This window comes from Saccopteryx leptura, chromosome 12 (genome assembly GCF_036850995.1).
Source record: "Saccopteryx leptura isolate mSacLep1 chromosome 12, mSacLep1_pri_phased_curated, whole genome shotgun sequence".
NCBI classification, from domain to species: domain Eukaryota; kingdom Metazoa; phylum Chordata; class Mammalia; order Chiroptera; family Emballonuridae; genus Saccopteryx; species Saccopteryx leptura.
This window is the reverse complement of record NC_089514.1, coordinates 49,043,939-49,069,298: the sequence shown is the minus strand read 5'-3', so window position 1 is coordinate 49,069,298 and position 25,360 is coordinate 49,043,939. Positions and strand designations below refer to the sequence as shown.

At 37.7% G+C, this 25,360-nt stretch overlaps 1 protein-coding gene and 1 non-coding gene across 2 annotated transcripts in view; one reads left to right on the top strand and one right to left on the bottom strand.

Annotated features, from left to right (window-relative positions):
- The window catches only part of SEMA3C (semaphorin 3C), a 213,074-nt gene that overhangs the window by 145,816 nt on the left and 41,898 nt on the right, over positions 1 to 25,360 (top strand). The gene's annotated exons all lie outside the window — the stretch shown is intronic.
- Positions 19,014 to 19,089, bottom strand: TRNAD-GUC (transfer RNA aspartic acid (anticodon GUC)). The gene has a single exon. It is a non-coding gene; the product is annotated as a tRNA-Asp (tRNA).

Sequence of the window (25,360 nt, the reverse complement as noted above, 5' to 3'; positions counted from 1 at the left end):
ATATTTCCAGGATCATTCTTTATCAATTATATTCTTGGCCACTTTTTTTTCTTACATTTTATCCTCTTAATTTTTGGCTTCAAAAATTTATACTAGGATATGAAACTAGGCCTAACCTTTACCCATTGCTACCTCTTCTATACTGCTGGTTTTCCTAAGTCTTCAATGTTCCCATGATTTAACAAAGCCAATGGCCTTTAACTATTGAAATACCTAGATCTCCTCTTTGCATCATCAGACATTGTAAAGTCTCTCTTTACCTGTTGCTTCGGCCATAAGCAACAGAAGTTCCCTTTTCTCTGTAAGTTCTTCCTCAGTTTCCTTCATTAGCCTGCCTTCATCCTGCATGTGAGTGCGAGGTTCTGTCCATGGTCCTCTTCTTTTTAGATAGTCTTTGGCCATCTTACTCATTTATTTGCTTTTAATTTTCTGTTCTATGCAAACAAGTCTCAAATGTGTATTTCTAGTTATTGTCCTTTCCTGTGCTCAGTATTTGAATTTACAACTTACTGTAAGATAGTACAAATTGTATGGTTCATTAACATTCAAACATATGCTTTATCACTTCAGTATTCACTATTAAGACCTTCTAACCAGTGCTTAATCCAGACTCCCAATTGGTATTTTCATGCACATTCCTCTCAAGATTCGATTTCTCCTTAATATGTATTTTCTATCCAGGCATTTTACTGCACCTGGTAAGCTCAATAAATACTTATCAAGACAAATTGAAAATTGTAACTTACTCCTCATGTAATTAAATAAATTCATAACTGACTTCAAAAGCCAATATGATTTGCATATAAGCTGTGTTCTCCAAAGATGTAACCTCTACGTAAATGACTACAAAGAGTTGTTTTTAAGCCTGGGCTCAAATCATTCAATGTGGAGTTTGCATTTGAAAAAAATGTTTATTTTTTCCTGAAGTAAAGCAATTTTTGAGTCACACCTCTTCTCAATGCCTTTTATTACTCAGAAAAAAAGTAGTTTTCTTTTTTACCTTTTGAAAGCTGTCTTAATGTTGGCCTCTAATGTTATAATCAGGTTTTTTTATATGTATATGTAACTCTACATAAAATATTTAAATTTTATGAATGGAATTTTCAAGTCTTTACAAACTGTGTGCCAGTTTTTATTCAGATAGAAGGCAATACAAGACATGCTTTTACACAAGTTCTGGTCACATAGGTATCTGGCACCTTTACATAAATGTTTTATGTTGGTATTTAAACATTGTGTCATTTGAAAAACAGTACTTTGGCTCTGGCCAGTTGACTCAATGGTAGAGCATCAGTTTGGTGTGTGAAAGTCCCAGATTTGATTCCTGGCCAGGGCACACAGGAAAGTGACCATCTGCTTCTCCACCCCTCCTCCTCTTTCTTCTCTCTCCCACTCTCCTGGGACTGCATCATTATATTTTATGTGCTGCCAGATGCCAAGATAGGTAGGTAGGTAGGTAGGTAGGTAGGTTAATAGATACATAGATAGATGAAATAACAGAAAGAATGAATGGAAAAAGGGAAGGAAGGGAGGGAGGGAGGTAGGAAGAGTTTTGTTTTCTCATTCTTTATATTTTATAGTTTATATTATCAATGTCTAGAACAGGGGTCAGCAAAGTACAATCGAAACCAAACCTAGCCCCACTGCATGTTATCCATAAATTAAGAATGTCATTTTAGCCTGACTGGTGATAGCACAGCAGATAATGTATATCTTAGGATGCTGAGGTCCCTGGAACACTGAGGTTCCAGGTTTTAAACCCCAAGGCTGCCGGCTTGAGTCTAGGCTTGCCAGCTTGAGCATGGGTCAATGGCTTGAGCATGGGATCATCAACATAATCTCATGGTCACTGGCCTGAGCCTAAGGTTGCAGGCCTTAGCAAGGGATCATTGGCTCAGCTGGAGCCCCCCGGTCAAGACATGTATGAGAAGCAATCAGTGAACAACTAAAGCGACACAACAAGTTGATGCTTCTCATCTCTCTCTTCCTATTTTTCTCTGTCTCGTTCCTATCTCTCCTTCTCTTGCTCTCTCACTAAAAAAAGGGAAAAAAAAGAAAAAGAAAAGAATGTCATTTTATTTTATTTTACTTTAATTTTATTTTTTTAAGTGAGAAGAGGTAAGATAGTGAGACAGATTCCTGAATGCACCACGACTGGGATACACCCAGCAACCCCGTCTGGGGCCAATGTTCTGCCCACCTGGGACCAATGCTTGCAACTGAGCTGTTTTTAGCACCTGAGGCAAAGGCTCCATGGACAACACACTCAAATTAATTTACCCATGGCTGCAGGAGGGGAAGAGAGAGAGAGAGAGAAGTAGGACGGGGAGGGGAGGAGAAGCATGAGAAGCAGACGGGCACTTCTCCTGTGTGCCCTGACTGGGAATCAAACCCGGCACTTCTACATGTGTGGTCAATGCTATACCGCTGAGCCAACCAGCCAGGGCCCATTTTTTATTTTTCAAATTAATGACAAAAATAACAAGCAACAGAAGATTTCACAAGCAATAAAAATGATAATATTTCTAGACTTCAGTGTCCATAAATAAATCTCTATGGACTAGCCTCATACATCAATGTATTGTCTGCGGCTGCTTTTGTGCTACATGGCAGAGCTGAGAGGTTGTCCCTGAGACCTCTTGGCCCAAAAGCCTAAAACGTGTTATTATTTGGCCTTTTTTTTAAATTGTGCTGACCCCTGTTTTGTCATTTACCTTTATGTATAATTTGACTTTAAGAAGTTAATTTTCTTACATGTAGCTATAATACAGGAATTCACAATGTTGCTTCAATAAATATTTTATCTTGAGTAAAGCGTATTTTGCTACTCTATTAAAACTTAACCTAAAATCTAAATTTACTTAATTATTTTCTCATGCAGTCCTGCTTTTAAAAGATCACAGTTTGAAAAAATAAAGTATTTTAAAATCAGAGCTTTGTTTTATCCTTTGGTAGTATTTGTGATGGTCTGTGGTATGTTCTTTTTTATTTTTGCTTGTTTGTTTGGTTCTTAGCATTTTAGCTGTAGGTATTTTTATGCTTTTTACTGCTTTTTAAAACAAGTTTTTAATCTGTAGGAAGGACTGAAAGCAGCAGGCAGGGCACCCAGAGGGTGAGCATTCCTGTGTTAGCTCCACCACTACTGTTTACATCCAGGCCAGTTGTGAAAAGCTGACTGTGGACAGTGAAGAGATTTTTGCCTGTTTTTCTTTTGCTTCTGGAGTTATGAAAATATTTAAGTGCCTGGGTCAGGTTCAGACACATTCTGTCAAATTTACATTTTTAGCACTGTACATGGATCAGAATGACATGTGGTTTCTGATGAAAGAATGAGAGTACTCTTATGAATGGATGTTAGAGGATTAGGATGATTTACTGTCATTATGATCTTTTTATGTAAAGTTGATACACGTGGTGTTCTGCCAAAATTCTTATATAGTGTATACGGTTTCATGCTTCTTATTAGCCTCTGTTTAACTGGGCGAGTACTAAGTTGGAATGTTGGCTCCAGTACCTCCTTTGAAAGTGTGAGGTTTTGAAGTATGTGCCACAAATGTGACTCAAGGCTTAATGTGTTTGCCTTACAGCATTACAGGGTAACTACCTTCATAGTAATTAACAGGTTCTGGCAGTCATGGCTCTTGGAATGGCACGCTTACCGAACTACAGAGCTAGGCATTTTGGATTTTGAATAACTTCCCAGAATATTTCATTTAAAATTTAATAGCTGGAGCAGTGCATTTGAGTTTAGAAAATACTACTGTCAGTTGGAAGCCGTGAATGAACGTCACTCTAAGAATAATGTCTAGACTTCCCCTTCTCTTAGGAGTAAGAAACAAATCCCTTTATAAGTCACTGGCTTTTAATAACATTGTGGTTTGCTGTTTTCCAAAGCTGAATCTGGAAACATCTGAGAGTTTAACAAAGATTCTACAGGGATTTTTCATAGCAGGAAATACTAATGGAACAGAGTGGAATGATGGTTGAATTGACAGGAGAAAGACCGTATATCACAGTGTGATGACTGATATGGAGGAGTAGCAAAAAGGAGTGTGTGAGGAAAAAAACAAAAAATGGAAGACAACCCATGTAGTGATCGCTAATCTAGAGACAAATGTTCTCATTTAAATTTTACCTTAAAGAGTAATTTATTAAAAATAAATATATGACTTATTGCTTAAAAAAATGAATTCATAAAGCAGAATTATTTTCCTTTAAGCTACTCATCTGAAATATATTCTTTTAAAGACAGCATAATGGCTCAGGTAATGACTTTATAAATTTTAGTGTTGCTAGCTTGCCTGAATTAACTATTTATTTATTTAGTATTTTTTATGCAAATAAGTATACTTTCTCAGGTTTCTGATTTTATTATTATTCTATTATAATGATGCTAATTAAATTTATTTATAGTGCTTACTTTTTGCCAGATATGTCATTGAATCTTATTTATTCCTTATAACTACCTTGTGAGGAATTGTAAAAACGTAGGACCCTTGGAGGGCAAGGATATCTGTCTAATTTGTTCCTAGCTATATGCTGAATACTTAGAACAGTCATCACTCCAAGTTGTCACTCAGTAGATATTACTTGAATGAATGAGTAAATGAGTTGCTCTTATCCTTCACTGTGTTTGCATGGAAGCTCACATAAAGTTAAGCTCACATAGATATTTAATATATGATAAAGTCAGAACATAAACTCCTGCTGTCCAAATTCACATCTTGAGCATTTATTTTTTTCACACTACTTCAATTACCATCATCACTTATAATATTTTCTTTTTATGAAGTAAAGGTAATTTCATTTATATTTTTCTCATTTTACTATGAATTAAAAGTTTCATTCACGTTTATCCAGATGGTATTGCTATATGCTGACCTTCAACATTAGCGTCGGCATGGCTTTCTCTGAGTCATGTCACGCACTTTCATCCATCCACAAGTTGTCACCACATCTTACAGGTGGGCAAGATACATTTTACAAAATGACAGAGAAGCCTTGGAATAGACTGGGTTTGTGTATAAATTTACTACACAAGAATTTAACCTATGATTATGATACATTTTAATGCTACTTAGCATGTATTTAGAAATGAAGGAAATAATATTTGCTGGGAGAGAAGATGATATAGAATCAGGTAGGACTTCACCTTAATTTTTATCTGTCACTAAATCTTGGCACATTTCAAGTTTATTTTAAAATGGGGCTTATATTTGCGTTCAAAATGCCTTACTTACCAAATGCATATGAATCTCTTTGGCATGCAACAGTACTGCAAGTGGAGGACCCCAATCTCTCCAGGATTGAGGTGCCCTGGAGAGATCAGCTATCCAATCATTTAAGCAGAAACATGACATCATGCGTGAGAAACTAACAAGCAGTCCTGTTGCTGCCTCATTCCTTTGTGGCTCCTCTTCATGAGACCCTGGACACCAACATCACATTTCCGTACATAACTGCTTAGCTCTCCTCTCTGATCGGTCTCACAAAACTGCAGTGAAAGTGTCAGCCAGGCTGCATGCCTTTCTGGAGTTTAACATCCTCTTTCAAACTCAGATGGTTTGGGAAAAAATTCAGTTAAATAAGGCCTTCAGCTCTTGGAGACCACCCGCAACTCCCTCCCACATGGATCTCTTCGTTGGCCATTCAACACATGGTGGTCTGCTTCTTCAAGGCAAGTAGAGCCTCTTCAATCTGCTGAAACAGGTCTCATATACTCTCGCATGATCATGGACCGACATACTGTCTCCTTTGCGCTGGCCGGTTTATTAGTAGCAAATGCACACTGCAGCTGCACTCAAGGGGAGAAGTTATACGAGGCATTGCTCACTAAGGGTGAGTGGTCAGCCACTGCCCATTTATATTTTATGTAGATCACTTTGATGATGGTATGGAGGGTATACATTACAAACTGAAAAAAGAAGACCAGTTAAGAGTGTTTGTATGTTATAGGCAAGGAATGAGAGAGCCTATATTGAAACAGGGATTACAAAGCAGAAGTTGAGAGAGATTATCAGGTTCAAGAGATGTTTAGGAAGAGGAAAGGACCGGATGATAACAAATTGATTTGGGAAGATGGAAGGGTAAAAAAGTATCTAGAATGTTTTGTAGATTTGTGGCTTGGCAAACACCTGGAAAGAAGTACTGTTCACTGAACAAGGGAACATATAATCAGCAAGCAGATTTAGAGAGTAATGAATTTCCTTTTGAATGGCACATCTGTCCTTTCCTATGATCTGTTATGCATCAGAATCTGAATTTTATCACCTAAGATACATTATCTCATTAAAACCTCACAGCAACCGAATGAGATAGAATTATTGTCCCCATTTAGCCATTGTGTAAACTAAAGCTTTTAGAGGTTAAATGGCTTGCTTAGGGTATGAAGTTATTAAAAGCAGTAATTAAACTCAAGACCAGGTCTGTCTCACACTGAGTTAAAAATTTGTTGGACCATCGAGATGGATAATTCAAGGAGGGTGTTTTTGTAGATAATACCTTAGCAGAGAGGGCTGTGCTGGAGATGTAGATACGGGAGTCATGAGCAATGGAAGTGTTAGCTGAATCTTGACAATTCTTTGAGGTCACTCTAGGAGACTATGCAGATAAGAATTTTACTTTGGGAAGCTAGCTTAAGAGGTAGGAAAATAAGTGTTTACCAAGATGGTTGAGAAAGTATGATCATGAAAGTAACAGGGAAACGAGAGGAAATGGTAGTATGATGGCCTCAAGAAAAGAAGCAGCGGGCGAGAAAGCAGTGTTGGATGATCAGGTGTGCTACAGTTCGAGCTGAGCTGCTTTCCTCATTACCCTGTATTCTTACAGACCAGCAAAGTGTGAGAGAGTACCACGCCAGGGGAAGGACAGTGAACAGGAGGACTCGGAAGGGGTTAACATGGGCAAGCCAGTGGTGGATTGGGAGACGACCAAGTGAAATGGATGGGGCGAGGGGGGGCACGCTCCTCTGTTTTTGCCTGAGCATCACGCGCCTTAGGTGGATATTCAAGGCCAGTTTCTGTATGTAGTTTAAAGTTTGAAAGCAAATGCAAGGCACCTCATCTAATTAAGAAAGAGTGAAGGAAAATAAGTCAAGTTGTGACCATAAAGTTTATTAATCTCAGTAATCCTTCCTCAAATGATAAAGGATTAAATAGAAAGAATAACCTCAGTTTTGCATCTTTGGAAATTTAGTTGTTGCATCAGTAAAATCCTGTGTAGCATCAGTAAAACCTTACATAGAACATACACCTGCATTATTTAACATAAGTCCATTTGTTTGTTTCCAAAATGTAAGTAGAGGATTCCTGATATCATGCCAGAAGAGATACTGAAGGTGATATGTAAATTTTAGTAATTTACAAAATCCTAAAACATTAGTTTCAGTGACTTCTGAGATCCTATTTGGAAATTCTTTAGTTGTATCATGACGAAATAACTATAATAATCCATATGTTGATAGGTTATTGTTTGGTCTGATATTAAATTATGTTTTTCTTAAACCTCACAGATAAAATTAGCTCCTAGAACCAGAATAAGCAAACATATTATATTGTAAACTTACTAAACACATTTTGATACATTAGATAGAGCAGATATTTTTCATGAGGACAGAAACTTTGGTTGAATAAATAATCAGGTCAAAATTTTTAATTGGCACAATTTGCTGTTTGTAAACCTCAACTAAAATCAAAACTTATAATTTAGTCATTCTTTGTATACTAATTGCCAATTGAATAAAATCATTGGCTTTCAGATTTTTGTTTCAACTTTGTTCACAAATTTACTTTTTAACTAACTTATTAAATGTCTACTTCCAAGACTTTCCTTAGCAGGGATGGACACAGCAAGTGTGCGGTTGCCTGTAATACTTTCTGTACACATCTGGCTGTGCAATACAGCAAATTAAACTTTCCAGAGAACATCCTTATGAAGACCAATGGTAAAATTTTGGTTGTGATTTCTCACAAACCTTGTTAAATGCAGAATATCTTGTTAGAATATTTATAATAAGTTTTTGGGTATCCTCTAGGGTAAGAATTAGGGTACATGCTTTACATTCAAAGGCACTAGGTTTCAATCTTGACCTCTATCACTGGTTAGTTTTATGACCTTGAGCATAACATCTGTAAGCATAGTTTCCTTATTTGTACTACTTTATGGCCTTTTTTTTTTTTTTTTAAAGAGACAGAGAGAGAGTTAGAGAGAAGGATAGACAGGGAAAGACAGACAGGAACCGAGAGATGAAAAGCATCAATCATTAGATTTTGTTTGTTTGTTTGTTTTTTGGGGTTGTTTATTTTTTGTATTTTTTTGAAGATGGAAACAGGGAAGCAGACAGACTCCTGCATGCGCCCGACCGGGATCCACCTGGCATGCCCACCAGGGGGCGATGCTCTGCCCATCTGGGGCATCACTCTGTTGCAACCAGAGCCATTCTAGCGCCTAAGGCAGAGGACACAGAGCCATCCTCAGCGCCCAGGCCAACTTTGCTCCAATGGAGCCCTGGCTGCAGGAGGGGAAGAGAGAGACAGAGAGGAAGGAGAGGGGGATGGGTGGGGGAGCAGATGGGTGCTTCTCCTGTGTGCCCTGGCCGGGAATCGAACCCGGGACTCCTGCACGCCAGGCTGACGCTCTACCACTGAACCAACCGGCCAAGGCTCATTAGTTTTTCATTGCACATTGCGACACCGTAGTTGTTCATTGATTACTTTCTCATATGTACCTTGACCTTGGGCCTTAACCAGACTGAGTAACCCGTTGCTTGAGCCAACAATTTTGGGTCCAAGCTGGTGAGCTTTTGCTCAAACCAGATGAGCCCGCGCTCAAGCTGGCTACCTCGCGGTATCAAACCTGAGTCCTCCACATCCCAGTCCGGTGTTCTATCCACTGTGCCACTGCCTGGTCAGGCAGGACTAATTTTTTTATCTTGTTTTTATTCATTTTAATGCAGTGACTTTGATAAATCAGGGTACATATGTTCCGAGAAAACAACTCCAGATTATTTTGACATTTGATTATGTTGCATACCCCTCACCCAAAGTCAAATTGTCTTCTTCCAACACCTTCTATCTGGTTTTCTTTGTGCCCCTCCCCTCTCCTCACGCCCCCTCTCTCCTTCCTCGCCCCCGCCCCACACCCCCACCACACCCTTTGTTACTATCACATTTTTGTCCATGTCTCTGAGTCTCATTTTATGTCCCATCTATGTATGGGTTCATATACTTCTTAGTTTATTCTGATTTACTTATTTCACTCTGTATAATGTTATCAAGGTCCATCCATGTTATTGTAAATGATCTGATGTCATCATTTCTTATGGCTGAATAGAATTCCATAGTATATATATACCAAAGCTTTTTAATCCATTCGTCCTCTGATGGACACTTGGGCTGTTTCCAGATCTTCGCTATTGTGAACAATGCTACCATAAACATGGGGGTGCGTTTCTCCTTCTGGAACAGTTCTATGGTGTTCTTGGGTATATCCCTAAAAGTGGGATAGCTGGGTCAAAAGGCAGTTCGATTTTCAATTTCTTGAGGAATCTCCATACTGTTTTCCACAGAGGCTGCACCAGTCTGCATTCCCACCAGCAGTGCAGGAGGGTTCCCTTTTCTCCACATCCTCGCCAGCACTTATTCTGTGTTGTTTTGTTGATGAGCGCCATTCTGACCTGTGTGAGGTGATATCTCATTGTGGTTTTAATATGCACTTCTCTAATGATTAGAGATGTTGAGCATTTTTCATATACCTATTGGCCATCTGTTTGTCCTCTGTGAAGAAGTGTCTATTCATTTCTTTCACCCATTTTTTCATTGGATTGTTTGTCTTTCTGATGTTGAGATTTACAAGTTCTTTATAAATTTTGGTTATAAATCCCTTATCACATGTACTATCAAATATGTTCTCTCATTGTGTAGTTTGTCATTTTATTCTGTTCTTATTGTCTTTGGCTGTGCAAAAGCTTTTTAGTTTGATATAGTCTCATGTGTTTATCCTATCTTTTATTTCACTTGTCTGTGGAGATAAATCAGAAAATATATCGCTGCAAAAGATGTCGGAGAGCTTACTGCCTATGTTTTCTTCAAAGATGCTTATGATTTTATGGCTTACATTTAAGTCTTTTATCCATTTTGAGTTTATTTTTGTGAATGGTCTAGTTTCATTTTTTTGCAGGTAGCTGTCCAATTTTCCCAACACCATTTATTAAAGGGGCTGTCTTTACTCCATTGCATGCCCTTACCTCCTTTGTCACATATAAGTTGTCCATAGAGCTGTGGGCTTATTTCTGGGTTCTCTATTCTGTTCCATTGATCTATATGCCTGTTTTTCTGCCAGTACCAGGCTGTTTTCAGTACAATGGTCTTGTAGTATAACTTGATCTCAGGAAGTTTGATACCTCCCCCTTTATTCTTCTTTTTTAAGATTGCTGAGGCTATTCGTGTTCTCTTTTGGTTCCATATAAATTTTTGGAATATGTCATCTATATCTTTAAAGTATGTCATTGGTATTTTAATTGGTGTTGCATTGAATTTATAAATTGCTTTGGGTAATATAGACATTTTAATGATGTTTATTCTTCCTAACCATGAGCACGGTATATGCTTCCACTTGTTTGTATCTTCCTTGATTTCTTTTCTCAATGTTTTATAATTTTCCAAGTATAAGTCTTTAGTCTCCTTGGTTAAATGTACCCTAAGTACTTTATTTTTTTGGTTGTAATAGTGAAGGGATTTGTTTCTTTAATTTCTCTTTCTGATTGTTCATTGCTTGTGTATAAAAATGCCTCTGATTTCTGAGTATTAATTTTATATCCTGCCACTTTGCTGAATTCATTTATCAGGTCTAGCACTTTTTTTACTGAGACTTTAGGGTTTTCTATATACAATATCATATCCTCTCCAAATAATGATAGTTTTACCTCTTCTTTTCCAACTTGAATGCCTTTTATTTCTTCTTCTTGTCTGATTGCTGTGGCTAGGACTTCCAGGACTATGTTGAATAAGAGTGGTAAAAGGGGGCACCCCTGCCTTGTTCCTGATCTTAAGGAGATTGCTTTTAATTTTTGCCCATTGAGTATGATGTTGGCTGTGGGTTTGTCATAGATGGCTTTTATCATGTTGAGGTATGCTCCCTGTATTCCCACTTTGTTGAGTGTTTTGATCATGAATGGGTGCTGGATTTTATCAAATGCTTTTTCTGCAACTATTGCAATTATCATGTGGTTTTTCTTCTTCCTTTATTTATGTGATGAATCACATTGATTGATTAATTTGCAAATATTGTAACAGCCATGCCTCCCAAGAATAAATCCCACTTGATCATGGTGTATGATTTTTTCCATATATTGTTGGATCCGGTTTGCTAATATTTTATTGAGGATTTTAGCGTCTATATTCATCAGGGATATTGGCCTATAATTTTCTTTCTTTGTGTTGTCTTTGCCTGGTTTTGGAATCGGAATAATGCTCGCCTCATAAAAGGAGCTTGGAAGTCTTCCTTCCTCTTGAATTTTTTGAAATAGCTTGAGAAGAATAGGAGTTAGTTCTTCTTTGAATACTTGGTAGAATTCACTTGTGAAGCCATCTGGCCCAGGATTTTTCTTTGTTGGAATTTTTTTGATAACTTTTTTGATTTCATTTGTTGTAATCGGTTTGTTTAGGTTTTCTGATTGTTCCAGATTGATTTTTGGAAGGTCGTATGTTTCAAGGAATTTGTCCATTTCATCTAGGTTGTCTAGTTTTTTGGCATACAGTTCTTCATAGTATATTCTTACAATATTTTGTATTCCTGTTGTATCACTTGTTATTTCTCACTCTCAATTCTAATTTTATTTATTTGAGTCCTCTCTCTTATTTTCTTTTTTTTTTTGTATTTTTCTGAAGCTGGAAACGGGGAGAGACAGTCAGACAGACTCCCGCATGCGCCCGACCGGGATCCACCCGGCACGCCCACCAGGGGCGACGCTCTGCCCACCAGGGGGTGATGCTCTGCCCCTCCGGGGCGTTGCTCTGCCACGACCAGAGCCACTCTAGCGCCTGGGGCAGAGGCCAAGGAGCCATCCCCAGTGCCCGGGCCATCTTTGCTCCAATGGAGCCTTGGCTGCGGGAGGGGAAGAGAGAGACAGAGAGGAAGGAGGGGGGGGGTGTGGAGAAGCAAATGGGTGCTTCTCCTATGTGCCCTGGCCGGGAATCAAACCCAGGTCCCCCTCACGCCAGGCCGACGCTCTACCACTGAGCCAACTGGCCAGGGCCTCTCTCTTATATTCTTGAAGACCCTAGTTAAAGGTTCATTGATTTTTTTACCTTTTTAAGAACCAGCTCCTAGTTTCATTGATCGTCTGCATTGTTTCTTTAGCCTCTATGTCATTTATTTCTGCTCTGATCTTTATTATTTCCTTCCTTCTACTACATTTGGGCTTTACTTGCTGGTTTTTTTCTAGTTCTTTTAGATGCCGGGTTAAGTTGTTTATTTGAGCTTTTTCTAGTTTCTTAAAGTGTGCCTGTAGTGCTATGAACTTCCCTCTCAGTACTGTTTTCACTGTGTCCCATAAATTTTGAGTAGTTGTATGCTCATTATCGTTTATATCTAGGAATTTTTTAATTTCTTCTTTGATCTCATTCTTAATCCATTTGTTATTTAACAACCTGCTATTTAGTTTCCATGTGTTTGAGAATTTTTGAGCTTTTCTGTTGTGGTTGATTTCTAGTGTCATACCATTGTGATCAGAGAACGTACTTGATATGATTTCAATCTTCTTAAATTTGTTGAGACCATTTTTGTGCCCTAACATGTGGTCTATCTTAGAGAATGTACCATGAGTACTTGAAAAGAATGTATATTCTGCTGTTTTAGGGTGAAAGGTTCTGAAGATATTTATTAAATCGAATTGATCTAGTGTGTCCTTTAAGTCTGCTGTTTCTTTGTTAATTTTCTTTCTTGAGGATCAATCTAGTGATATTAGTGGGATATTAAAATCCCCTATTATTATAGTATTGCTGTTGATCTCGCCCTTTATATCCATCAAAGTCTGCTTTATATATTTAGGAGCTCCTATATTAGGTGTGTAGATATTTATAATAATTATATCTTCCTGTTGGATTGCTCTCTTTATCATTATGTAGTGGCCTTCTTTATATCTTACTATATTCTTTGTTTTAAAGTCCAGTTTTTTGATACAAGTATTGCTACCCCAGCTTTTTTTTCATTTCCATTTGTATGAAATGTTTTTTTTCCATCCTTTTACCTTCAGTCTATGTGCATCTTTTGTTTTAAAGTGTGTCTCTTGTAGACAGCATATGTGCACATCCTGTTTTCTTATCCATGCAGCTACGCTATGTCTTTTGATTGGATCATTTAATCCATTTACATTTAAGGTTATTATTGATATGTAGTTATTTATTGCCATTTTATTCTTTAAAGCTGTATTCCACTTTTGCTATATTATTTTCCCATTTTGATCTGTTTACAACTGGCCCCTTAACATTTCCTGCAGCATTGGTTTGGTTGTAATGAATTCCTTGAGTTTTGTTTTTTTTTTTGTCTGGGAAGCTTTTTATTTCTCCTTCAATTTTAAATGATAGCCTTGCTGGATAAAGTAGTATTGGTTGTAGGTTCTTGTTCTGCATTACTTTGAATATTTCTTGCCATTTCCTTCTGGCCTCAAGTGTTTCTGTTGAGAAGTCTGATGACATCTTTATGGGGGCTCCTTTGTAGGTGATAGCCCTTTTTTCTCTAGCAGCTTTTAATATTTTATCTTTATCACTTAACTTTGGTATTTTAATTATGATGTGTCTTTGTGTAGGTTTCTTTGGGTTTCTCTTTAATGCAGTTCTCTGTGCTTCTTGAACTTGTGAGAGTTTCTCCTGCATTTAGGGAAGTTTTCAGCTATGATATGATTGAACCAAGTCTCTATCCCTTGTTCTTTCTTTTCTTCTTCAGGAACCCCTATGATGCGGATGTTATTTCTCTTCATGTTGTTACAGAGCTTTCTAAGAGTTTCTTCAGACTTTTTGAGTCTCTTTTCTTTTTTCTTCTCTGCTTTCATGCCTTCATCCCAGTTGTCCTCCAACTCGCTGATTCGATCCTCAGCTCTATCCATCCTGGCTTTAATTCCTTCCATTGTGGTCTTCATTTCTGATGCTCTTTTTGTCATCTCCGACTGATTCTTTTTTAATATTTCAAAATCCTTTTTTATACTTGCTATTTCTTTATTTCGGTGTTTGTAATGACCATCCATTGTTCTAAGATCCTGAAACATTCTTACAATCATTATTTTGAACTCGGCATCCAGAAATTTGGTTATTTCCATATCACTCAGTTCATTTCCTGGATGTTTCTCTTGTGGTTTCATTTGGATCGCACTTCTCTGTCTTCTCATTATATCTATGTGTTTGGGTTTATTGTGAGTCTGGGCTTGGTGTTGTCTGCCTCCAGTTTTCAATTGTGTTATTTCTAGGTCTTCTTGGGTTGGCATCAGCTATTATTTGTAATCCACTTTAGGATTTGGGCTGCTTTGAAGTCTTGATTTGTTTGTTTTCTTAACAGGTGATAGTCTTGTTTACTGATCTCTGCAGGGGGCTTATTTGAAACTCTATTCAGGAATGCGGTGGGTGTAACCTGAGACTCTTCAGTCCTCTTCTGCCAGTTAATCTCTCTGAGGGCAGGTTGCTTTTTCAGCTTCAGTAGGGGGTGGTGTATCTCAGATCTCCATGGAGACCTGAGTTACTGCCCCTCCTCCCCACTTCTTGTTTTCAGCTGTGTCTTGTTGCGCTGATTTGAGCTGGAGAGATTTCTGGAGATCTGTGCCCTGGAAGCACTTTGACTTTTGTTTTGTGGAAGGATTAGCCCCTCCTCCAGCTATGGCCACCTCCAGTACTGGATGAGTCAGGTTTTCAGGTTGCCCCCTGCATTCCTCTGCCCCTCACCGTCTGTCTTTCTCTCTCCCCTTTCTTTTTGGAAGACAAGCTGGCCCTTTCAACATACCTCGTTCCCCGGTCGCCAGGCTAGTGGCTGTGAGCAGTATTTACTGCTCTTTTTCGTGGAGTGAGATCCCTTCTGGGTTCTCAGCCTCACCCCCCCTCTGTTCCTGTAAGCAGAAGAGATTCAGGTGCTCCCTACCAGGTTTGTTGTGGCTTCTTCTTTGCTCCTTGGTTTTTGAGAGCTGTTCTTGTAGTCCAGATTTGGTTTTTCACACTGATTGTTCATAAATTATTTTGTAATCCAGTTCTGTGGTGTGAGCTGGGAGTTTGTGCATCTGCCTACTCTGCTGCCATCTTCAGGTCCTCTCTCACAATATTTTTTTAAAAAATAAAAGTTTTATAGCAAGCTCCCAGGAGATAGACTTTAGATACTGCTTTTGGGTTTTGTTGTTTTGGGTTTTTTTTTGAAAAGATATCAACTAAAAGACATTCTCCTATCTCACTGAAAGGGACCTATTAGACACCTAATAACAACAGATATCCAACATTTCTGACATTTGCCTTTGTCAATGATCTCATCAAAGTTCTCCAGCATGACAAACTTTGCCTTCAGAGGGAGACTGCTATCCAAAGGCATGGACAAGGCCTCCTCGCACTCTTTAATCTTCTTTCCTCAACTCCTAAACAGGCCGGACTATTATTAAAGATTAAAAAAGATGATGTGTTTAAAGCCCTGAATGTCCTGAATAGATAGAAATTGATAACCATTTAGAAATTACATATCCACATTTACCTAAACAGAAGATGAAAACAGAAGATGGATATTTATTAAAACTAATCATACATATCTTTAAATATTAACATATAAGCTTATGTATGCATTCATAAGTATTTTTAGATTTCTATTAAGAATCCTCATGCTATTTTATACAAGACATAAGCAGTGAATATAACATACAAATGTCTCTTTCATGGAACTAATTTTCTTGTGGAAGGAAACATGCAAAGAATAACATATGCATAATTATTTTATACTATAACCTAAATTTGAGTTCATTATAATAAGAAAAACAGGAAAAAATTTTAATGTCAGATCATAGATGAATCTGCTGGTAATGTATGGGAGGCATTTCTTTCTTTTGAAAATTATAGATCAAGGTTCATCACTGGTATATAAAATAGTGAATAATTTGCAACAGGCAAAGAGTGGAATTAAGGAGGGGTAATTTCAGACCATGGAAAGTAAACTTAGTTATACTGACTGTAAAGTTTACAAGGAAGGTTCAAATACACTCTCTCCTTTGATCTTAAACAGCCTTGTCAAGTATGTAAGACAACTGCTATATCCACATTTTATAGACAAATAAAATGATTACAGAAGGCAGGTTTGTTCAAGTTTACACCATTTGCAAGTGTAAAACCAGATGGATAAAATGAAAATAGGTGACACTATGCCAGTTTAGAAGAGGAGGTGTATTTTTTTTTATTAGAGGTGCCATTTTTTTTATTAGGAACTGCCATCAACTGGGCTGTTCTACTCTTTTTTTGTGTGTGTGACAGAGACAGAGAGAGACAGAGAGAGGGACAGATAGGGACAGATAGACAAGAAGGGGGAGAGATGAGAAACATCAATTCTTCATTGCAGCACCTTAGTTGTTCATTGATTGCTTTCTCATATGTGCCTTGACCGTGGGCCTTCTGCAGACCGAGTGACCCCTTGCTCAAGCCAGCGACATTGGGCTCAAGCTGGTGAGCCTTGCTTAATCCAGCTGAACCTGCACTCAAGCTGGTGACCTCAGGGTTTCATACCTAGGTCCTCCACATCCCACTTCGATGCTCTGACCACTGTGCCACCACCTAGTCAGGCTAGATCTCTGCTCTTGAGAGCGAACTGCAGAGAGAGAGCCATCAGAGTGCAGTTACATGCACACCCAGTGGTCAGCATGTGGGCAACAGCACTGGTGAGTTGTATCCCTACTAATACAACTGCTGTAAGGCAGACTCAGGAGCAGTGTCCTGAATTGTTAGGGTCGTATTAATAGATCTGCATTGAGTATTTACTTTCTACTTCATCAAGTTAATTTTAACAACATAATTTCTGTCTATAGCTTTGCTTAGTTATATCTCTTAAATTATTTTTATTGTTTAAATTAAATACACTTTTTGAAAAATTACAGAAAATAGATTAAAAAAGAAAATTTAAGTAAAAGCAATACTTGTTTATATTCTCTTATTTGAAATCAAATGTGTTTTGGGATTCAGAGGTATTTGAAAATGAAAAGATAATGTGTGCACATGTTAGGTAAGATGGCTTGAAAAATTGAGGGCCACACCCCATGAAGTACACAGAGCTATTTCTGCAGTGACACAGAAATCTTCAAACCAAGAGTAATAAATAAAGCCCAGAAGTAGCCTCAAGTAAGTGCAGGGTAGGTTTTGTAGTCAAATTAGTTCAAGTCAGGACAGCTTTTACCTTCCAACAAATTAAAAAAAAAATCTTTTGAAATTTAGAATTGAACTTAAAAGATAATGGGCCAGAATTTAATAATAGAGTATAATCCCTTACTTATATAGAGGGATTACACTATAAATACTGGGGTTTTTTTTCATTCTGTAAAATATTACACTTAGCTCTGTTGGGTTATTTTGGTGGGGGCTATTTTATTTTACTGCCACTTAAGATTCTCAGAAATGCCATTGTTTGTTTGTTTACTTTTCCTTAGAGATTTATTAGTTCACATAAACGAAAATAGCAATAGAAGCGTGGATTTAGATGTTTGACAAGGCCCCAGTTTCTTTCTTTGGAGTTTTGGGCTTTGTCCTCCTTAGCAGGGAGCAGGGATCCGCTTTGTTCTTCTGTCAACCTTTCTTGTGTTTGCAACTGGCTGCAGCAGTTCCAAAACATATCTTCAAACTCATCGCCTCTGACAGAAAGAGGGTCATGTCTGGTTCTCTTTATTCTTACTATAAATCTGAGTTTCCATTTTATATTATTTCTCTTCAGACTAAAAGATGTTCTTTAGCACTTCTTCCAGTGTAGGAGGTCTGTAGGCAGAAACTTTCCCATCCTTTCTCTAAAAAAATATTTGATTTCATTTTCATTTTTTAAATAATATTTTCCCTGGATATAGAATTCTGTACTTTTTTTTATCATTTAAAAAATGTTATTTCATTATCTTCTGGTTGCCATTGTTTCTAGTAGAGTCAACAATAATTATATTTATTGTTCTCATGATATGAAACTTTTCATCAAATTTGGGAAGTTTTTAACCATTATTTCTTCTTTTTTTTTTTCCTTAAGTGAGAAGCAGGGAGGTAGAGAGACAGACTCCTCCATGTGCGTGGACTGGGATACACTCAGCAAGCCCCTATGAGGCAATGCTCTGCCCATCTGGGGTCATTGCTGCATTGCTCAGCAACCAAGCTATTTAGCACCTGAGACAGAGACTATGGAGTCATCCTCAGTGCCCAGGGCCAGCTTGCTCCAACTGAGGCATGGCTGCAGGAGAAGAAGAGAGAGATGACAGAGATGAGGGAGATAGAGAGAAGAGAGAGGAGGAAGGGTGGAGAAGCTGATGGTCACTTTTCCTGTCTGCCCTAACTGCAAATCGAACCCAGGACATCCATACACCAGACCCATGCTCTACCACTGAACAAACCAGCCAGGACATTCATATTTTTTTCTTAACCAATATCTCCCTATTCTCCTTTCATAGATCTAATTACATATATATTAGACCAGTTGATAATGTCTCACATGTCCAAAAGACATTTCACTTTAATCTTTTTCTCTTTGCTTTTTTTTTTTTTTTTTTGTATTTTTCTGAAGTTGGAAACAGGGAGGCAGTCAGACAGAATCCCGCATGCGCCCAACTGTGATCCACCCAGCATGCCCACCAGGGGGCGATGCTCTGCCCATCTGGGGCGCTGCTCTGTTGCATCTAGAGCCATTCTAGCACCTGAGGCAGAGGCCATAGAGCCATCCTCAGCACCTGGGCCAACTTTGCTCCAATGGAGCGCAGGAGGGGAAGAAAGAAACAGAGAGGAAGGAGAGGGGGAGGGGTGGAGAAGCAGATGGGTGCTTCTCCTGTGTGCCCTGGCCGGGAATCGAACCCGGGACTTCTGCTTGACAGGCTGATGCTCTACCACTGAGCCAACCGGCCAGGGTTGGCTTTTCTCTTTGCTTTTGCAGCTGAGTAACTTCTATTTTTTTTGCTTCAAGTTCATTGACTTTTTCTTCATTCAATCTCTACTATCAAGTCTATGGAGTTAATATTTAATATTGGTTTTTGTACTTTAGTTTTAAAATACCCATTTGACTTTTTATAGTTTTTTTTATTTATTTGCTGAGTTTTTATATCTGTTTATTCATTATAATCTTATCTTCCTTTCATTTCAAGAATTTCCTTTTAACTTTTTGAACATAATAATAATTATAATAGCTACTTTAAGTTGTTATTTGCTAAACCCGGTATCTGGATAATCTTGACTTCTTTTTCTTCTTGACTATTGACCATACATGTCCCCTGCTCATTCTCTCCATGTATGATAATTTCTATTCTTACTGAATATTGAATACTGTAGATAATATCTTAGATGTATATTCTGTTATCTTCCCTGATAAGGATTAATTCCTGTTATTGCAGGCAGTCAGTTATTAGTTGATCACTTTGAATTTGTTTTATTCTCCATTAAAATTCTTGTGCGTGAGAAGTCACCCTAATTTATGCAACTTCCAAGCTTTTCCCCTTGTGTATCTTATCAGGTCTTGGTTTCAGGTTTTGTAAGGGGCAGTCTTACTCTAGAATGTGGCACTCACTCTTCCAGGCTCAGCCTTTCCTGTGTCAGCTGGATACCAGGAGTTTTGACAAGGTGTTAATGAGATCTGTCCACTGTGTTGGGGCAAGAGCTCTACCTTCACCCAGCATTGCTCTCCTCAGAACTGCTGAACTTCAACACGTCGATTCCATTCTCCCTACATCAGCTACAATCTGTTAAGCCTTGAGTGGTCTCATCCTGCAAGTATACAGGCCAGTGTGGGATTCAAATAATTTAACAACCAGTTCTATGCCCTAATGACTGTTTTAAGTATAAAAAAATGATATACCATAAGGTAGTTTATTATTTCATACATTTAATTCTTAAGAACAATAAAAGAGATACACAAAAACTAGATTATAGGAGTTTTAAAATATTGAAAAATTATTAAATAATATCTGACAAAAACACAATAAACCTGTTATTTAAGATACTTCCATATTGCTTCTTGATTGGCATCCTCATTTGCAATTCTTTTCACCTATGGACAGAATGAACATTACTACAGGCATTTAGAATATACTGTTGAACAGATGAACGTTATAAAAGAGTAAAGAATGTAAATTTGTGATTTCCACATTGGGCAGCTGCCCATCTTAGAGAACCCTGATTACAAGTGCCATTTTAACAACCTGTTCACAGAACTCAACAAAAAATTAGGTGTCAGTTCTGCTAAACCCATGCTAACTGGCTGAATCCCACCACTGAAACCGGCTAGGAATCAACTACAGACTCACAGGGTATTCCTACATGGGCTTTGGAACCCACTTTCTGGGCTGCCCCAGAAGTCATTTGTTTTTGCTGCTCCAAATTCTCATATCTTCCTCATCACAGTCAGACCCCTATGCACTACCTGAAAATCGGATCTCTGCATCTTTCTTGGGAAATTATTCCAAGCAAATACTATAGTTAGGTGATCATGAAGATTTCCATGTGAGATTCCCTTGTTTTAGTCTTGCAGTGTCTATTATTCATTACCTAAAAATAATTACATCAGATAGTTTGTCTAGTTTTATAGCTGTTTACTGCAGAAAGTCTTGTTTGGGTATCGGTTATTCCATCATGGCCAGCTGCCATATTTTCCACCAGAAAGATTTTTCTGATTACATTTTCACCAAATGTGTTTTAAAACACCTATTTCCTTAGATCTGTGCCAACTCTATCATTATTTTAATGTTTGTACAGTGGGTATTTTTGTACTTTTATTAGTCATTTATATACTATGATTTTCAAAATATCTGAAACTTTTAATTATAATTTAGTTTGGGGACAATCCTAGCATATTTTAGTACATTACAATTAGTCATTAACTTTATGTATTAGTAGAATACGTTATTTTAGTTGAATTTAGGCAGAAATAAAATTAAAAATCAGAATATATATAAAAAGTTAATTTAGTAGCTTCTGTTATTGACAGACAATTGCCAAGGAATGAAATAGGTTAAAATTATATTGTTCATCTTCTGTGATTCTCAAATATCTTCTGTCAAGCTTATTTAAAATTAACACTTCCAAAAACTGTATTTCTGGTCTGACATGGACACCAAATCTAAATTTTTAATAAACTCCCTTGGTAAGTTTGATGAGGTAGTCCAAATGTAACACTTTGAGAAATTATTTGTTTAAAACAACATGGTCTCTAAAAGAACATGGATGGTAGTACTTAGGAATCACATGAAATTAATTTTAGTAGCAAAGTCAGTGAATACTATGTTTTCCTCATGATGCAGAAAAATATTTTAATCATTCTGAAAGATTCTGCAGTAAAGAAATGTGCTCACTTTATAAGGCTAATCCAGTCCTATCCAAATTTATTTGACCTTACAAACTTTTTAACCTCAACATACTGTAGGAGATGCTGATCTGTTAATACCGCTTTTCCAATGGCCTGCCTCAAATAGAGACATTTGAGATGCCATTTGATGACCAATTGGTGCTCCAACTGCCACAAGAGCTGAAGCTGAGAGTGTCCTCATTATAGCATTTAAATTATCTATCGAGTATGAAAAGCTCTGCTAAGTATAAGAAATTATGCTACCTGATCTAGTTTAAAAATATTTTACATATATTTTTTGTAACAAGGGGGCATTTATGAATACAATTGCCACTTTTTGAAAGTATATTCACTAAACTACTAATAAAGATTTTATTTAATGAGAAAGTGAGGAAGAGAGAGAGAGAGATGAGAAGCATCAACTCATAATTGTGTCACTTAATTGTTCATTGGTTGCTTCTCATACATGATTTTGACCAGGAGACTTTAGCTGAGCCAGTGACCCCTTGCTCAAGCCAGTGACCATAGGCTCAAACCAGTGACCTTGGGCTTCAACCCAGTAACCTGTGGGTTTAAGCCAAACTCTGCACTCAAACTGGTGAACCTGATCTCAAGCCAGATGAGCCTGCGCTCAAGCTGGCAACCTCAGAGTTTTAAACCTGAGACCTCAGTGTCCCAGGTGGATGCTCTATCCACTGTGCCACCACCGGTCATTCAAGATTTTATAAACTCAGATTCAGTTTTATTTTCAAATTTAAAAGTACTATTAAAAGAATGAAGGATCAGTTTGGGTACCTAACAAAAAGAAATCTATTATGAATATATAATTTATCTAACATGAAATAAGGCAGCCAATCAGAAAAGTCTGATTATAGAAACTAAAAATGTTAGATGTTTAGTAATTTTTCTTTCATTTATTTATAAAGTTTTCATTTCATTTATCTATAAAGTTGATACTTGTCATCTCCCTCTCTCCTCCTTTCTTTCTCTCTCTTTTGTTAAACAGTCTTTTCTGGCTTTAAAATGCTTCTTTATTTGAATAATCAAGTTGGTTTAGAAAATTATAATAAAAGAAGAGCTGTCATTTAACAAACATTGTGGTTTTATCTTTTACAATACTAATTTTAAATGATAAACAAGAGCTAATTTTCCAGCAGTAATTTGCCCCTGAAGTCATATATAGGGCTAGTTAGATTGACACTGTTGTAGAAATAGAGAAGGAGAAAAGAGTTGAGTATATGATTTTGGTATTTTTATGTTGGTCTCTACAAAAATTGAATAAGGCCACATCTTAGCTCGCAAAATTGCTATTACCAGCACCTAGAATCAGATTGGCTGCATAATTTGTGGTGTTTGGTGCAAAATGAAAATTCAGGGTCCCTTTTTTAAAATTATTAAGAATTTTAAGAAGATAATAGCAAAGCATCAAAACAAGTATGGATCTTTACGATCATAAGAATTTGAGTGACTGAACAGATTTTACACACATAAAACTGGCCCTACTGAGAATATTTTTATAGATTAAGGAGACAGTGTTCCCTACCCCCAACCCCTAGGCAGCCAGAAGCCCAGTGATGAGCAGAGAGCTTGGCAGAGCAATTTCTCCGGAAACCCCCTGAGGATTATAGTTTAAATGAAACTCAGCAGATTAGATATACAAATGACTATTCGAATGACCTGCTGGTTAATGAGCTGTGTTTGACCACTTGTTTGAGAGACCTAGCACTCACTTGCTGTGCTAAAATACAAGCTGTTCTCTTGTCTGGAGACATGTGAAAGGTTTAAGGATATTATTGCTATGCTCTGTGTATTAAAGAGAAAAAAATTTAGATGGCATAAAATTTATAAAAAACCAAAGAAGCTGGTTTGGGGAATTTTCTTTAAAAATTTAGTAAAACAGAGAGAACTGAAGATGGCAGCAGAGTAGCAGATGCACAGACTCCCAGCTCACACCACAGAACTGGAGTACAAAATAATTTATGAACAATCAGCATGAAAAACCAAATCTGGACTACAAGAACAGCTCTCAAAAACCAAGGAGCAAAGAAGATGCCACAACAAACCTGGTAGGGAGCACCTGAATCTCTCCTGCTTACAGGAACAGAAGGGGGTGAGGCTGAGAGCCCAGAAGGGCTCTCACTCCAAGGAAAAGAGCAGTAAATACTGCTCACAGCCACTAGCCTGGCGACCAGGGAATGAGGTGTGTTGAAAGGGCCAGCTTGTTTTCCAAAAAGAAAGGGGAGAGAGAGAGACAGACGGTGAGGGGCAGAGGAATGCAGGATACAACCTGAGAAGCTGACTCATCGAGTGCTGGAGTCGGCCATAGTTGGGGGAGGGGCTGATCCTTCCACAAAACAAAAGTCAAAGTGCTTCAGGGCACAGATCTCCAGAAATCTCTCCAGCTCCAATCAGCACAACAAGACACAGCTGAAAACAAGAAGTGGGGAGGAGGGGCAGTAACTCAGGTCTCCATGGAGATCTGAGATATACCTCCCCCTACTGAAGCTGAGAAAAAACACTGCCCCCAGAGAGATTAGTTGGTGGAAGAGGCCTTCAGAGTCTCAGGTTACGCCCACCGCATTCCTGGATACAGTTTCAAATAAGCCCCCTGCAGAGATCAGTAAACAAGACTATCACCTGTTAAGAAAACAAACAAATCAAGACTTCAAAGCAGCCCAAATCCTAAAGTGGATTACAAATAATAGCTGATGCCAACCCAAGAAGACCTAGAAATAACACAATTGAAAACTGGAGGCAGACAACACCAAGCCTAGATTCACAATACACCCAAACACAGATATAATGAGAAGACAGAGAAGTGCGCTCCAAATGAAACCACAAGAGAAACATCCAGGAAGTGAACTGAGTGATATGGAAATAACCAAACTTCCAGATGCGGAGTTCAAAATGATTGTAAGGATGCTTAGGGATCTTAGAACAACAATGGATGGTCAATATGAACACCTAAATAAAGAAATAACAAGTATAAAAAAGGATATTGAAATATGAAAGAGAAGCAGTAGAAATGACAAATACAATATCAGAAATGAAGACCACAATGGAAGGAATTAAAAACAGGATGAATGGAGCTGAAGATCAAATCAGCGAGTTGGAGGACAACTGGAATGAAAGCAGAGAAGAAAAAAGAAAAAAGTCTGAGAAAACTCTCATAGAGTTCTGTGACAACATGAAGAGAAATAACACCCGCATCATAGGGGTTCCTGAAGAAGAAAAGAAAGAACAAGGGATAGAGACTTGGTTCAATCATATCATAGCTGAAAACTTCCCTAAATGCAGGAGAAACTCTCACAAGTTCAAGAAGCACAGAGAACTGCATTAAAGAGAAACCCAAAGAAACCTACACAGACACATCATAATTAAAATACCAAAGCTAAGTGATAAAGATAAAATATTAAAAGCTGCTAGAGAAAAAAGGGCTATCACCTACAAAGGAGCCCCCATAAGGATGACATCAGACTTCTCAACAGAAACACTTGAGGCCAGAAGGGAATGGCAAGAAATATTCAAAGTAATGCAGAACAAGAACCTACAACCAAGACTACTTTATCCAGCAAGGCTATCATTTAAAATTGAAGGAGAAATAAAAAGCTTCCCAGACAAAAAAAAAAAAAAAAACTCAAGGAGACAAAAAAAAAAAAACCTCAAGGAATTCATTACAACCAAACCAATGCTGCAGGAAATGTTAAGGGGCCTGTTGTAAACAGATCAAAATGGGAAAATAATATAGCAAAAGTGGAATACAGCTTTAAAGAATAAAATGGCAATAAACAACTACATATCAATAATAACCTTAAATATAAATGGATTAAATGATCCAATCAAAAGA